At 41.1% G+C, this 5,929-nt stretch overlaps 1 non-coding gene across 1 annotated transcript; it reads left to right on the top strand.

Moving 5' to 3' along the window:
- The first annotated feature begins 464 nt into the window (after positions 1–464).
- TRNAG-CCC (transfer RNA glycine (anticodon CCC)) lies at positions 465–537 on the top strand. Its single transcript has one exon. It is a non-coding gene; the product is annotated as a tRNA-Gly (tRNA).
- Positions 538–5,929: the final 5,392 nt, after the last annotated feature.

The raw sequence follows: 5,929 nt of genomic DNA, 5'->3' as shown, positions 1-5,929 counted from the left end.
TGAAATGGGTTAATCTGGTATTCTTTAAGTATGTCATTTCTTAATCATGCAAAAAGAAGATGATAACCATATGAGGAAAGGAAATCTAATGGAGTAGAAGAATCAGTGTGTCAAAGACACAAAAGTAAAAATTATTTAAAGGCAGCAACCAGCCTCAAGAGAAATGGAGGAGGAAGTTCAGTATCTGATGTGATTTGAAGAATGTTAGAAAAGATGCCACATGGATAGAATGACCCTGTTAGAACTACAAAAATGTACTTAAGAATAGCCCCTGTGCTGCAATTATTCATGAGCTCATTCATTCTTTCAGCAATGTACGTCTGATCCCCTCTCTGTCCTGCCTTGGCCTGGATGCTGGGACACAAGGGGATATCTGGGATACTGATTAATAAAACCAGTCTCCATCCTTAGCACCTCAGACTCCAGTTGGGGAAACACACAAGTAAGAAACAATTGTAGGGACTTCCCTGGTGGTTCAGTGGCTAAGACTCTGTGCTCCCAATGCAGGGGGTCCAGGTTCAATCCCTGGTCAGGGAACTAGAAGCCACATGCCACAACCAAGAGTTTGCATGGCTCAACTAAAATCAAAGACCCCATGTGCCTCAACTAAGACCAGGCATGGTCAAATAAATAAATACTAAAAAGAAAAGAAAAGAAACAGTTGTAGTTTTCTGTGCTAAGTGTACCACAGAGAGAAATAGCGGTGAGAATAGGAATTCTAGATAAGGAGTGACACATTTGTAAGTAAATGTATGTTAAATATTAAGTAAATACACATCTCAAAATATTTTTCTCCCTTATTACCTGAAAATTCTTTGATTAATCATGTTGTGGGAGCTTGTGTGGAAGGATGAAGGGTACCCTAGACTCCAAAGCAGTTCTGGTTTTAGCTGTGTCCCTGACCAGCCCTGGACCTCTGGCAAGTCCTGCAAGGCCTCGGAGCTTTGGTGGCCTCCTTTATAAAGTCAGAGCATTTGTCCTAATGATCTATAAGCTACTTGCTGAGCTTGACGTCTAAGAAGCTTCATTTAAAATGCAAATGTTATCCTCAAAGAGTGATGCATGAAGCCAATGGGACTTTATTGTGCATTAGTTAATTAAATTTGCTAGCCAGTCACCTTCCAGAGCCCTGAGAGAAAGGGACGCAGGTAGGATTCATCTCAAAAAATGGGACAAAGGGCCCTAGATTTGGGTGGGTATAAAAATAGGAGATCTGGGCAATGGAAAGCATTGAGGCTGAGCAGGATGTTTCAGGAGGAAGGAGAGCCACAGATAACATTTTTAACATGTTATAGGAAAGTGTTTCAACTTTGTTTTCAGGATAAAGCATTAGAACATGCATATGTGATTGACTATAAACAGCGACAGACTATCTACTTCTGAAGGACTTAGGGCAACTCCTGATTGAAAAAGGTCACTCAGGGGTGTGTCTTCAGGGCACATTAGCACCACATTAGCACAAGTACTCTTAACTGGATTGTGGGTTTATGTAGAATAATGAATATGCAGGGAGAATGAGGGTGAGATTATAGGGGATAATTAAGGATCTACCCAAGTAACTCTTGATACCAAGACTGACCAAAGAGGAAGAGGACAACTGAAAGTCCTCTTCCTTCCCTTTGCAATGCTCCCTCCAAATCACTGCTCACTTAGAATAGCCTACCCAACCTCCATGCCTCTGATCCATCTGGGAAGACATAATCACATCAGCCAGAGAGAACTGTCTGATGCTGCTTTCCTTACACACAAGAGCCCCCATCCAGGTGTTTTAGACCAGCAGTCCTGCTAAGCAGTCCCAGCAAAAGACAAATGTGAAAGCAGGCTGCATTCTGGCCTAATCACCTGCTTTTGGTCTTCTTGTATAACTTAGTTTAAAGTGTCTGTTCTTATCATATCCACTTGTAATTTTTCTTTACATTTTAACAGTGGATATAACTGCATTGTTGCATTATTATACTTTCAAAACTTTTACTCTGTTACTGTAGCCAACCAAAACCAATTTACTTTTCAGGGACTTACAAAGGGCCACACCCATCATGGTTAGAGTGAAGTGATAGATTCTACTGGCCGGCAGAGTAGAGGACTGTGTGTAAAAACCAGACTTGAACAGAGCAGTGCTGAGTCCTGACTGGATCCTTTGTCAGACAGCTACACACATTCCTAAGTGAAAAAAAGAGTGGTTGTGGAATAGTGTTCATATTTTGTATGATACAGGTTAGATTTGATCTGTCCTAAGTAAACATCTTGAGAACAAACGTTGAAAGTATTCAAAAGATGCTGTTGCTGCTGCTGCTGCTCCTGCTGCTAAGTCACTTCAGTCGTGTCCGACTCTGTGCGACCCCATAGACGGCAGCCCACCAGGCTCCCCCATCCCTGGGATTCTCCAGGCAAGAACACTGGAGTGGGTTGCCATTTCCTTCCCCAAATAAGTTCTTCATTAAAAAAAGAGACTACATGCACATCTCTTCATCTGTTTTACACAAAATACTTGTATCATTGAATTAGGCCTGTGCTCACCTGTGATCAGGCTCCCTGATCTCTCATATCTGGAGGGTCCTTGCACGTGTTAGATCTCTGTGTGTTCAAGGTCCTAGTAGGACTCTATAGAGTAAAACTGCTTCTCTGTTTGGGGCCAATCTTGATGCCTGTAAGCTTGATTCCTATCTTTCCACCTCCTCAAGACCTTACTAGATCAATTGTCCCTAGCATCCTATTCTAAATCCTCAACCAAGCTCTTCTCTATGATTCCTCCCCTTTTCCCCTCCTCATTCTAACGCTTAAATCTCTTATTTCAAAATAGAAACTCTTTCTTCTGAATTCTCCACTAATTACATCTCTTCTCTTACCTCTTCAAACATAAATTCTTGAAGAGTATATTATTTCTGTTTATGTTGCCTTCTTTCCATTAACTCTTCACCTCACTACAGTTTATCTCCTATTTTGCATAAGGCAACAGAAACTAACACAGGCATCCAAGTTTTTTTTTTTTTGCTTTTGTTTGTTTGTTTTTCAACATACTGAATAGTATCCATTCTCACCTCGTTGAAAAACTACATCTCTTAGATTCTCTTGCAGTTAAGGTTCTGTATGCAAATTAGGTTCTGCCAATTAATACATTCACAAATATTTTGGAAGCTCCATATGGAGCAGAGGCAATCTTCCTGTCATTATTTCTGCTAACAAGCAAGATCATGAAATGAAGACTCAAGTGTCAAAAAGCAGGAGGCAATGATGACCAGACTGTGTCTGGTTAACACCTTTATCCTTTATGGGTTTCAAGAAAATTTCAACAGTGACAGAGGAAGTGTCTTCCTAACCTCAAATACCTGATCTCTGAGTAGCATCTATGATGAAGCGCACTGAAATCAATAGTGCCAGTGGTGGTTTCCTGATTCACACTACTCTAGCACTTGCAACTGTTTTTAAAGCACTCAATTTCCTATGTAAAATCCCTTTTTGTTTAAAATTCCTAGGGTATTTTCTATCTCCTACACTGAGCCCTAATACAGTTTGTGAAACTCGAGGTAGTCATAGACAAACTGATCCTCAACAATAAGAATTTGGGGTGGATATCTTGATTTGGTTGGATTTGAAGGTAAAGATTCATTTCCCACTAAGAAATGGGAACTGGCAGTCCATGAGAGTTACAAATAGCGTTAACTTAAATATCACATTTTTGGACCTATATTAAGTACCTATGGAAGGCAAGCCTCTTTATGAATTAGTATGGTTGAAATGGGACAGGCAAGGACGATGGGTCAAGCTGGATACTTCTGAAGCTCTGAAGAGCTTAAAGAAAAGCATTATAAACTCAGGCCTTACATTTCTTTGAATTCTACAATCTAGGCAAGATTAGAAAATTTGAGAGTTAGTATAACTGCTATTAAACAATATGCAATCATGGGAAATAAATGGGGAAACAGTGTCAGACTTTATTTTCCTGGGCTCCAAAGTCACTGCAGATGGTGACTGCAGCCATGAAATTAAAAGACACTTACTCCTTGGAAGGAAAGTTATGACCAACCTAGATAGCATATTCAAAAGCAGAGACATTACTTTGCCAACAAAGGTCCGTCTAGTCAAGGCTATGGCTTTTCCAGTGGTCATGTATGGATGTGAGAGTTGGACTGTGAAGAAGGCTGAGCACCGAAGAATTGATGCTTTTGAACTGTGGTGTTGGAGAAGACTCTTGAGAGTCCCTTGGACTGCAAGGAGATCCAACCAGTCCATTCTGAAGGAGATCAGCCCTGGGATTTCTTTGGAAGGAATGATGCTAAAGCTGCAACTCCAGTACTTTGGCCACCTCATGAGAAGAGTTGACTCATTGGAAAAGACTCTGATGCTGGGAGGGATTGGGGGCAAGAGGAGAAGGGGATGACAGAGGATGAGATGGCTGGATGGCATCACTGACCCAATGGACATGAATCTGAGTGAACTCTGGGAGTTGGTGATAGACAGGGAGGCCTGGTGTGCTGTGATTCATGGGGTCGCAAAGAGTCAGACACGACTGAGTGACTGATCTGATCTGAAAGACTGTTGGGCTGACATATCCAAATGAGATGCCAAGGCTGCTCATGTGACTTTTGAAATGAAATTGAATCCATAACCTTACCAGGTCTTTTAGGGTCAAGGGAGACTTTGATTAAGAAAGCGTGAAACCCTGAAAACTAAGATAAGTACATTTGAGTAAAATCAGATAACTATGAGTCCCTGGAGCCCCCTAATACCCACTGAGCCTCACTTGCCAGATGAAGCTGTCCTTCTTTCCCATTTGGTGAAATTGGCTCTGCCTTGTGTGGAGACACTGCACTGATCTTCCCTGAGCATCTACCTTCAGGAGGATGCCATTTAACCTCATGTTCCAGATGACAATTTCCATTACCTCTCTTGACCTATTAAAAAAATGATATCACATCCTTGAGGGAATTACATATTAATATCACCATCAAAGTACTCACCTGCAGCTGGCTATAATTTGCATTTCCCAGTGATTCCTCTGTTGATATTGTTCAAGTTGCTAAGTAGTGTCCTACACTTCATGACCCCACACCAGGCTTCCCTGACCTTCACTCTCTCCTGGAGTTTGCTCAAACTCATGTCCATTGAGTTAGTGATGCCACTCAACCATCTCATCCTCTTTCATCCCTTCTCCTCCTGCCTTCAATCTTTCCCAGCATCAGGATTTTTTCCCAATGAGTCTTCTTTGCATCAGGTATTGGAGCTTCAGCATCAGTCCTTCCAATGAATATTCAGGGCTGATTTCTTTAGGATTGACTGGTTGGATCTTGCAGTCCAAGGGACTCTCAAGAGTCTTCCCCAGCACCACAACTCAAAAGCATCAAATCACTGTGGACAGTGACTACAGACATAAAATTGAAAGACGCTTGCTCCTTGGAAGGAAAGCTATGACCAACATGGACAGCGTATTAAAAGCAGAGATATCACTTTGCTGATAGAGGTCTGTATAGTCAGAGCTATGGTTTTTCCAGTAGTCATGTATGGATGTGAGAGTTAGACCTTAAAGAAGGCTGAGCACCAAAAAATTGATGCTCTTGATTCCCCTGTTATTTCCCAATAAATTCAATTTCTGATAATTTGGCGAAAAAATATTTGAATTGGGAAGATGGTGGCAGGAGTGGGTCTTGTTGAATATCCACATAAAAGATACAAAGAAAATTTGATATAAGACCAAATATGATCAATATTTACAACAAAATAGATGACAAACTCCAAAATACAAATGAATAGAGAGAAAACATCCGCAAAATACCAGCAAGAGTACTGCTGTGTGTCTATTACTGGTGTCTGTGTTGGAGAAATCAGAGAAAATGGTGAAACTGATAGATTTAAAACCCCTACAAAAGGCAAGAGGCAACAACAAAAAGTGCAGCAGGCCAAACTGAGAACAAGTTCAGAAACTCCAAAATGG

This window comes from Bos mutus, chromosome 3 (genome assembly GCF_027580195.1).
Source record: "Bos mutus isolate GX-2022 chromosome 3, NWIPB_WYAK_1.1, whole genome shotgun sequence".
Lineage (NCBI taxonomy): Eukaryota > Metazoa > Chordata > Mammalia > Artiodactyla > Bovidae > Bos > Bos mutus.
This window is presented reverse-complemented; position numbering and strand designations above follow the sequence as displayed.